This window comes from Sebastes fasciatus, chromosome 18, assembly GCF_043250625.1.
Source record: "Sebastes fasciatus isolate fSebFas1 chromosome 18, fSebFas1.pri, whole genome shotgun sequence".
In the NCBI taxonomy this organism is placed as follows: domain Eukaryota; kingdom Metazoa; phylum Chordata; class Actinopteri; order Perciformes; family Sebastidae; genus Sebastes; species Sebastes fasciatus.
Genome location: NC_133812.1, coordinates 12,636,387 through 12,647,542, shown reverse-complemented (window position 1 = coordinate 12,647,542; position 11,156 = coordinate 12,636,387). Strand labels below are relative to the sequence as shown.

General features: G+C 37.2%; 1 protein-coding gene across 17 annotated transcripts in view; it reads left to right on the top strand.

Moving 5' to 3' along the window:
- The first annotated feature begins 4,184 nt into the window (after nucleotides 1–4,184).
- Nucleotides 4,185–11,156, top strand: part of epb41l2 (erythrocyte membrane protein band 4.1 like 2) — a 62,557-nt gene continuing 55,585 nt past the window's right edge. For 4 of the 17 annotated variants that reach the window (XM_074615909.1, XM_074615908.1, XM_074615925.1 and 1 more), the window contains exon 1: nucleotides 10,070–10,254. The gene's annotated coding sequence lies outside the window, so the exon portion shown is untranslated. Of the gene's footprint in view, nucleotides 4,327–6,039; nucleotides 6,299–10,062; nucleotides 10,255–11,156 lie in introns of those variants that run through there. The other 13 variants (XM_074615915.1, XM_074615913.1, XM_074615924.1 and 10 more) reach the window with 9 other exon arrangements.

The window sequence follows — 11,156 nt, the reverse complement described above, 5'->3', positions numbered from 1 at the left end:
GCGTAAATTGTCCTGCCTTTCGAGGTGTAAAAAATAACTCTATTAGGAGCGTTACGGAGCTGTCAATCAAGGGCAAGTCTGTTACAATCCACACCATAGAAATAAAGTAAAACAGACATTGAACTGTTTGCTGTAGTTGTGGTCGTGCTTTAGTACTCGTCGCCTTTGTTGGTTGGATTGGTGAGGTTTAAGCATGAGGAGTGAGATTGGTAAGGGTTAGGGTAAGAATATCATGGCAAAGTAATCAGAGGCAGAGAAGGGCGGTTCATGCCTTCGCTATAGTAGGAAAAAATATCTGAATAATTCATGTCTTGCTGAAGGGCCCTTTGTCAAAATTCTGTTTTAATACTTTCAATATCTCAATTGATGAGATATTGAAAGTATTAAAACCAAGATATAATATAAATTAATGTATTTAATCAACAATTGCTCCCTTTTTGCCCCATGGGGCCTGATAATGAAAGAAAAATACAAACAATTGATTAAAGAAAATATATGATAGGGTGAGATAAAAAGTAACAAATTAAAATTCAAAAGGAGAGGGCAGATTTTGAAGGAGCTCAGTACGGTGTCATGGTTTCGACTGCTGTTTTTCCCTCAGGTTTTCCCTATATTATCTGTTAAATCAATAGATACTTGCATTACAGATTTTTTTGGTGATAAGTTATCTTCCAAACCAGAAAATGTAAGCAAAAAATAACAAACTTTCATAACTCAAGTACAAATCAGATGGTGAATGTCGTTGAATTTATGTTTCTGTGTGTGTTTGTGTCCATGAATGAATATACTCATTGTTTGTATGCCAGTATAGAGTACGGCTGGAAATTGTTTGGGGAGGCCACATAAAAGGACTTTGGCCTCAAAGAGGTCCTCAGATAACTCATGAGGGCGAGTTATGGCTTTGTCCAGACAGTTTTTATCAGGGGTGGAGAAATGTTGACCACAGGTGTGGATGTAGTCCTCTGAGTCAAGGAAGGACACACCTCTTCAACATTGTGTACTGTAGATAAGGATGACGACAAAGGATGATGATGATGAAGTATCCTAAGTATTGGGAAATCATACAGCAATCTCCCCGGGGGACTACAGTAGATATTAAAACCCCCAGAATCAAGACTCACATCCTGGTTGTGGAAGTTGTAACAATGGATGAGCTTGTAACCATGGATACTGGAGGTGGAGGATGAGATTCTTTCCAGTGTTTCCACTTGAGACAGGAAACACTCATGTCAAGTTTGTCTGAAACATGTGGGGGCAGAGTCTGGAAAAATCGGGAGAGCTCCTACTTGACCTCTGAGATGAATTGTAGTAAAACGAATATAAAACTGAAACTACCACTGGAAATAACCTCCAATGGAAATAAACAGCGTTGCACAAGTTTCTTAATCGGTTCATCAAAGTATAGGTTGCAATCAGAACAATTATAGGCATTGGTGTTGCAGAATATAAGCAAAGCAATCATAGCGAAAGTGAAATCAAACTGAAAGGGATGGAAACTTGAAATTGAAACTAATGACATTCAAATAAAGTTATAGAAATAGAAATTTAAAGATGCCAGTTTAAATGGGATATAAGGGACATCACATACTGGTGTACGTCAGTGGTGTTATTACATTAAAAGTCAAAGAAGTGTCAACCCTTTATGAAGTAATAATCAGTAGTGAATCACTGTAATTTATGATATTATCTAACTATTTTACATTAACAACATTATTGTTGTAAGATTTAATTCCATCTCATTTTAAGTCAGTAACAGAGACATCTTATGACATATGTCGGGGTGTCAGCTGCAGTATTTAACTGGAGTGAGATGTGTTTCCCTTCAGCTCTCTTGGTATGAAATACACAAAATTCCTCACATTTTTCTGGGAAGGCTTCAGTTTGACTGTGTGACTTTGTGTAGATTTCGAACGAATGAAAAAACCAAACAAGACCACATCCAGTGGTCCACCACTTGAGGAAAACGAGGCTCTTCTCACAGACAAATGAATTCAAATGTTTATTCTTAAATAAAGATAATCTGCTTTCTTCCCGACAAACTTCACTATGTTTTCAAGATTATCACACTTGGCCCAAATGCAGTGAAACTGAAGCACAGTTCTTTTCCCCCGTTTTCTGTCATGGATTCAGATGAGAGTCTGTAAATGTAAAGAGGAGCTGCTGTCCTCTAGTGGTCTCTCAGTATTATAGATAACATACTGTCAATGAGGCAGCACCACCACTCTTCTTTACTACTGCACAGGGCTTTTAGAAAATTTAGTTAAAAAGTTATATGAGGAAACAGAAAGAAATCATTCACATTTTACCTTTAAAAAATAAAAATCAACATTATAAAATTAAACATATAAAATATATAGTAGTATGAGTAGCGGTTACACAAATATTCAGTATCAAATAACATTCAACCACCTTATAAATAACCCGTCTCAAGTGAATCTTGTCAGTTTATTTGATTGAAGACAGCATCCAGTGAAGTTTACCGATCATTTAATGCAAACCTGTCTGCAGTGGTGGAAAGTAATTGAATACATTTACTCAAGTGCTAAACTTAAGTACAATTTCAAGCAACTTTACTTGAGTATTTTTTCATTTTCCGTTCCTTTGCACAGTGGAAAATATTGTGCTTTTCACTTTACTACATGCATATTCAGATTAATAATACAAAATATAATCAGCAAATAAATGTATTGTTATGGGTTAAAAGAAGATCAAACTTTACTGATCCCGGGGTGTATAATATTATTCTGAATTGCGCCATACTGCATACTGTTTTTACTTTTGGTACTTTAAGAAAAGTTTGATGCTAGTAGCCTACTTTTGTACTTTTCTTTAAAGGTACAGTGTGTAGGATTTGGCAGCATCTAGTGGTGTGGTTGCAGATTGCAACCAACTAAGTACCCCTCCGCTCACTCCTCCCTTTCCAAGACTGCGGTAACGTGAGCCGCAGAGTGCAAAATCATGGTAACGCCATAGTCTAACACTACCTAAGAATCAACGGAAGTCAGACAGCGGCTGGTGGTACCACGGTGTTGCACTCTGCGGCTCACGTTATCGCAGTTTCACAAGCGTGTTGGTGAACTAAGGGTGGCCTTGAGGTAACTTAAAACGTGTAAGGCTGTCTCTAGAGCCAGTATTTGGTTTGTCTGTTGTGGGCTACTGTATAAACATGGCAGCGCAACATGGCGGACTCCGTGAAGAGGACCCGTTCCCTATGTAGATATGAAGGGCTCATTCTAAGCTAACGAAAACACAACGATTCTTAGTTTCAGGTGATTATACACTAATGAAAACATAGTTATTAATATTATATTATATTTCTGCTAATAGATCCCCTGAAATGTTACACACTGTTCCTTTAAGTAAATGATTTTAACTTGTAACAGAGTATTTCTACTCTGTGGTATTTGTACTGAAGCAGAAGACCTGAGTACTTTTTCCACCACTGCCTGTCTGTTGTGGTGCATTCAGGTACTTACTAGATGCATTCAGGTACTTCCATTCATCATAGTGTTTTACATTGAGCACATCAGTGTTCAACTGGTTCTTATAAATGTCTATTCATATGATGGTTTGTGTGTGTCATTTGAAAACAAAATACCATTTTGAGAAGAAATAACATTGTTTTGAATGTAAAGTTTAATTTTGCAGGAGAATTGAGGGGTTTTGCCCATTGTGTGTGTGTTTTTTGATTTGTGTGTAGAGTTCTGAGAGTATGAGGCATGCTTTCAGAAAATGTGTGTAAACAATCGAGAAAAACTGTAATAAAAGTACACACACAGAGCTGAAACCTTCTATTAAATGGATATTGTAGCACAGGTGCAGTGATGGTTGAAGAACAAGTTTCAGAGTAACATTTTATTACCCTGTCCCATTAACTGTACCAGTGATAAGGTAGAGGTGCCACCCATGGGTGCACCCTGCAAAAAGCTCTCTCTCTCTATATATATATATATTTCTTGCCCTACTCTTCTCTCTATATACTGTGCTCTTCATCTTACTGAACATCAGGTTGTTTCTCTTTAATAAGTTCTCTCTCCCTCTCTTCCTTGGCTGACACCTGATCTGGAGTTTAGAGTTACAACACACACAAAGGCATGCAGGAGGAAGAGAGAGAGAGAGAGAGAGAGAGAGAGAGAGGGAGGGAGTCAGTGGTTGACAATACATAAAACAAACAGGTGTGAATTGATAGAGAAGTATTTGTTCAGTGTCTTGGTATTTGTGCGACACACACGTGAAGATAAGGCGAGCGAGAGAAGTGGAGCCGTACGAGGACATGCTCGATCCAGTTAAGCAGCTTGTTCCAGCTGATTATTAATTGGTTGTCAGGTAAATTACAGTTTGATTTGTGTGTTGTGCTGGTATGTTCTTAGCGGTTAAGGGTTAAAAGTGCATGTCTTCAGGCTGGGTGTGTAGCCTACATTTGTGCATGTGTATCTATGAATACTGTAGTGCAATATGATATTTTCATAATATAAAAATGTGTTCATAGTAGCACAGACATTGGCTTTGTCCATGAGATTATACGAAATACCACTTATTTTGCAGTTGTCTGGTGGTGTCTGAAGTAATATAACAGATAACAATATATAAGTATGTATTGCTTCTGCATATTATGGTTTATATGTGTATTATTTGTGCAGAGTAAAAATGAGCTTTTGGAAGCCACACCTTGATTATTAATAGTAAAGTAGGAGATTTACTTGATAAACCAATTCAAATTTTAAAAATAGGCTTCACTCAAGGTAAGTGGCTAGTGGGCAGTGAAGATGTGGTACCGTTTATGTACAGCAGAGTTGTCTAATTGCACTTAAATGAGATCAGCTGACTTCCTATGGAGGTATGTGGAATGTTCTGGTGGCGTGTTCACTTCAATAATGACGTTTGTAAATTAGCAGCATACCCCCGGGGCTGAATGAATGATGATCTAATCCTTCAGCTGATGGTTCACAAACGCTTTAAGAATGAGGAAAATGCATGTAATGTTTGGTATCCTAACTGTAGAGAAACGTAGCCTTATAATCTTTGATTATTTGACCACAATTAGGACCAGGCCATATGGAAAAAATCAAATATCATGGTATTTTTTTAACAAATACCGCAATATTGATATTGTGATGATATTGTAGAGTTCACAGACTGGAGGAAAACAACCAATCAGAGCCGAGCTGGAGCCTTGCCGTCTCTGAGCAGCTGTCAGTCACTCACGAACTCCGATCAAACGGTCAAACAAGGCAGCGCTGATCAAATATGAATCAATATTCTGTTACGTTAATGCCTATTTCTCGCCTCAAATATTTTCAGAAACATCTTGTAGTGTACTGTTTAGCTGTAAAATTAGAAAGTTTGTGACCCGGGAGCCATGTTGAGATCAGTTCAGGATATACCAAGCACCGCCCACCAGCCAGAGCACAGCCAATAGGAACGCTCTCTCTGAAATGACCTGTGAGTGGCCAAAGTCTTCCGTCATAGGCTAGATTTTTCAAAGCCTGAAAACAGAGCCATGAGGAGGTGCAGAAGTCTAGTTTTTTCTCAGAGTACTTGAATTACAATATGATGAAAGGTTATTATGGGATTTTTGCCCAATGATGCCAAAAAATCTTTGCCTACTGAAGCTTTAACCATTGGTCCGTTTACAAAATATTATCGACCTAAAACATAACAAAAATAGTTCTAATCATACATGAAGGTTGCATGCAGGTTTAAGCCACTTAATTTAAGCATGCATTCAATCCCTTTGTACCCACTGAATGGATAGTTTCTTAAAGCAGGGCACAGGATTGAATAATTTTGCTGTTCACCGGTCAGCAGGAATGACTGAGCAATATCTAAATGTTCTATCTGGGCACCGACTTGGCAGATAGTTGGTCCAGTGGGCAACGTTTTGCTGTCCAGATGGCTGTGTCAGGGTAATTCCCCTCAGAAGGGCTCGCCACTAATCCTCCAGAGAATCTGCGCTGGCTTGATCTCATGCATGCATGATGAGAAACTGCACAGCCTACTGTACTGTAGCTCCCTCACTGTAGGACACTTTCTGATAGAGCCGAGCCTGGTAATGCTTATCGACACTAGAACAATCTGTTGGTTTACGGACGATGAGGACACAGCGAGGGTAGTCTTTCAGCTCCACACTGTGAGACCAGGCGTTCAGCATAAGGCTACTGTTATGTGTGCTGAGAGGTTTCTGTAGGGCAAAACGGGAGGTGGAGATCTTACATCAGGTCAGGCTGATTAAGTGAAGAGTCAAGACTTAATCTCAGTGTGGGAACTATTTCTGCAATATGGGACCTTTGACAATCAGGTACACCTTTCTAACTTTCTTTGTATGTCCTTAGAGATTTGGAACAGCATGCAGGAGTTGCTCTATAGTATATTTCTGTCAGCAGTGTCTTCATTGTGACCTTATCAGTGTTCTCAATGGTATTTCTTGTGAATGGATGGTAAAATAAAGTGCAACAGAACTAAGATTTTACATTTTAATTGGAGTCTACTTTGTTCTCTTGGGTTTTGTTTTGGTAAAATTGTGAATGGGTTGTTCCATCTCTCACATTTTTCAGTTATCACTCCTCTAGGTGCCCTGTGTTGATTACATTATATTCCAAACTAACTGATAAAGGTCAAGCTGTTCTGTGCACGTCCTCCTCAAGCAGGATGCAATTCAATTTAAGGACTGCTGAGGCCAAAGGGTCAAAGACTTCAGAGAGAGAGGGAGGAGACCTTAATTCACTCAGCTCTGTATTCATTTGTATGATTAAATGTTCCAGTGTGGGTGTGGACCCTTTCACTCTCCTCCTAACATGAAGATGTTATGTCAATAAAATTAGACTGATACCTGACTGTTTGCCGTCATGCCAGAGAGGAGATCTGCTGCGTGTTCTCGTGACTGGTCCGAATGCTCAGAGTCACGGGTTGCGTCATTCTCTGTGGGGTCATGCAACTGTAATCAAACAGCCAGTAAAATCTAATTTATCTATTAAATGTAATTGCATGAAATTATATTATAATCCCTCATTAGTTGTCCTTGGTTTTCAACTAATTTTCAATTTAATAGGCTTTTATTGGCATGACATTTGTTGCCAAAGGAAAATTATGATTATGAAATAATGAATAAAATAAATATAAAAACAAAATAAAACAGACTGAGAAAACAATATTATATGATAGAATAAAATAGATAAATTAAAAAGAATAATATATATAAGGAAATATTAGTAAAGGAAAATCTGAGGTATGCAACTGTAGCAGATGCAGCTCATAAAATAAACATGTTGATGTGCCCAGAGTTCAAAGAAATGTCTGATTTTCTGTTCTCCTCTGTGTTTTTTGTGTGCACGCTCTCTGCGCTTCTCTGCTGGATCCGTGCTGCTTTACTGATGGTGAGTCCACTGAAACACACGCCGCCTGCTGCATAATGTCATTCTTTCTGCTCACAATTCCTTTTCTGTTGCCAGTTTTTGTCACAAAAGATTTTAATTAGTTTGTAGGCCTATTGTATTATTCTACTATATATTGATGTTCTTATGTGGTTGTTTATTCCTCCTCTTTTGTAGATGTTAAATCTCCACGCTGCCTTATACGCTATAAGCCAATTACTTGAGCTTCTCTAATCTGGGTGTGGGTGTTGGTATATGCAGTGTGTAAGAGGTGTGTGTGTGTGTGTGTGTGCAGTGGCAGTAGCCATGCCTTATGTTATGCAATTACCAGTGTGTCCTTTGTGTGAGTGAGAATGATTTGAGTAGAGAAAGAAGTGTGGAAGAAGTAATCAACATAATCAAATCATCAATTAATGTGTACATCATCATCATCAACGCTTTTAACTGCAAATTTTAAACATGGGTGTTGTTATTTTCTAACAGTTTTTTACTTATATTTTTATTTAATCAGCGCTCAGAAATTAAAATAACTCTATACTGTGACTTACAGAACACCTAACAGTTACCAATGGTAGCTTCATCAGGAGGTCACTGCTGACAACCAACCATGAATATTCATATTACTGCACTGCAGTGCTTCTCAAATGCTGGCTTGGCGCCAGGTTGGGATTAATCTGTTTATGATGTAGAATAATCACCAATGTGTCTAATGTGAACTGTGTTTAAGGAATTTGAGTGTCTAAACTGAAGAAAATATGAAAGAAAATATGGTTAGAAAAGTCACAGCAGACAATACAAACAAACAAACAAAAAACAAACTAAAAAAAACAGCGGAGCTTCGTCAAGTTCTATCAATAATTAATAGTAAATACGTAAGTAAAATATAAATTAATAAATTGAACAAGAAATAAAAAAGTAGCCTGTAAATTTTCTTCCAAGAGGAAATATTTCTTGAACAGGAGACCAAAGACTACCTGAAAATTCTGTTAAAACATCCATTAATTTTGGATTAATTCTTAATTAAGGGCCAGAACTGCTCTTAAAAACAACCTGGAAATTCTGTAAAACCATCCATTAATTTCGGATTAATTCTTAATTAAGGGCCAGAACTGCTCTTAAAAACAACCTGGAAATTCTGTAAAACCATCCATTAATTTTGGATTAATTCTTAATTAAGGACCAGAACTGCTCTTAAAAACAACCTGAAAATTCTGTAAAAATATCCATTCATTTTGGATTAATTCTGACCAGAACTGCTCTTAAAAACAACCTGGAAATTCTGTAAAAATATCCATTAAGTTTGGATTAATTCTGGCCAGAACTGCTCTTAAAAACAACCTGAAAATTCTGTAAAAATATCCATTAATTTTGGATTAATTCTGGCCAGAACTGCTCTTAAAAACAACCTAAAAATTCTGTAAAACCATCCATTAATTTTGGATTAATTCTGACCAGAACTGCTCTTAAAAACAACCTGAAAATTCTGTAAAAACATCCATTAATTTTGGATTAATTCTGACCAGAACTGCTCTTAAAAACAACCTGGAAATTCTGTAAAAATATCCATTCATTTTGGATTAATTCTGGCCAGGACTGCTCTTAAAAACAACCTGAAAATTCTGTAAAAATATCCATTAATTTTGGATTAATTCTGGCCAGAACTGCTCTTAAAAACAACCTAAAAATTCTGTAAAAATATCCATTAATTTTGGATTAATTCTGGCCAGAACTGCTCTTAAAAACAACCTGAAAATTCTGTAAAAACATCCATTAATTTTGGATTAATTCTGACCAGAACTGCTCTTAAAAACAACCTGAAAATTCTGTAAAAACATCCATTCATTTTTGATTAATTCTGACCAGAACTGCTCTTAAAAACAACCTGGAAATTCTGTAAAAATATCCATTAATTTTGGATTAATTCTGGCCAGAACTACTCTTTAAAACAACCTGAAAGTTCTGTAAAAATATCCATTAAGTTTGGATTAATTCTGGCCAGAACTGCTCTTAAAAACAACCTGAAAATTCTGTAAAAATATCCATTAATTTTGGATTAATTCTGGCCAGAACTGCTCTTAAAAACAACCTGAAAATTCTGTAAAAATATCCATTAATTTTGGATTAATTCTGGCCAGAACTGCTCTTAAAAACAACCTGAAAATTCTGTAAAAACATCCATTCATTTTAAATTAATTCTGACCAGAACTGCTCTTAAAAACAACCTAGAAATTCTGTAAAATCATCGATTCATTTTGGATTAATTCTGACCAGAACTGTTCTTAAAAACAACCTGGAAATTCTGTAAAAACATCACTTAATTTTGGATTAATTCTGGCCAGAACTGCTCTTAAAAACAATTGGTATCCACCTTTTAAAAAAACCCAACGTGTAACTTTAAATGGTAAAAAAAAAGTGACCTGCTCCTCAGGTCACCAAATTCCAATTGTGTATTTAATTTTTTTAAATGTGAAAAACACAAACAAACAAACAAAACAGTGAACTACATCATCACCATGTTGCAGTGATGCCATTCATCCTCTAGAGGGAGTTGCGTCACCACGCTAGCACTGCCACATCTGCATCCGAACGTCCCTCCAAACGCTTAACAGACATTACAAGCGACCAATCACATCTCAGCATCTAATACAGTGACCGCTCTGAGCCAATCAGAGGCCGCGAAAAGATGTTTTTCACTGTATGGGGGGCGGGGCTTGAGGATGATAGACACGTCTATGCTTTGAGCCCTGGCCAGATTTTCTCAGTGTGGACTGTAGTAGTGGAGAGATTTCTTTCTGGAGGCTGTGATAATTATATTTTGGAGGAGAACAAGAGCGAGAGGTTTGGGAAAGTCCCCCAACACTCATCGTTGAGAAATCACATACAGGTAACGTTTCATTTTGACCATCTTTTCCTACATACCTTTCGATGTAAAGTGCTCCTTCATGGCGCCTATCTTCCTCCACATTATCACCGGTTATCATCACCTCCTCCTCCTGGCGAAACTACTCTCATGTGTGCGTTTCATGTGGTTAACATTAGAGGTAAAACCAGCTTGTTTAAAAGTCATGTTTCTAAATGAATAGACGTCGTTATAACGTTACTGGTGGCGGTTGCATTTCCTGGTGTAACCTAGGTGAATCCTACCGCTATGTGTTCCGTTAACGGTGAGCTTCATGCTACGTTGCGTTTAAACGACTGTTCAAACGACCGACTCGCGTGGCTGTAACTAGTAGTAGATGTTGTGTTTGAAGGCTTAAAGCTGTTGAGAACAATGACAATACTTCATTTTAAACCGTTTTATCTGTTGTTGTTGTTATGTCCAGTTCCCTTGTTTCCTCCAGCAGACAGTAATGTTAGCAGCACGCTGTTTTTACTGCTATCAAACGTTTATGGTTTCATTCTGGGAAGTGGTTTCATACTGATGATGTCTGGGAAATGCAGTCGTGTTTGGTTTCTGAATTCAAAAGATGGGTTTCGTCAAAGGTCGAGATATTCAGACAGATTAATAGTATTGGTGGAATAGTATTATCCATTAGCAATAAGTCTGTCATGTATCTTTTCATCTTTTTTTGTTAAAGGTACCATATTGTAAAAAGTGAGATTTTCATGTCTTTTATATTAAGATAAGATAAGATTAGGGAAATTCAGGTGTCAAAGCAGCAACATCAGCAAACAGAGTGAAACACAGGAGAGGTAGAAAAATTATAAAAGCAATAATAGAGATATAAAAGATACAGAGTGAATGGGTGAACATAGTGTGTACAGTCCGTCAATAAATAGATGTAG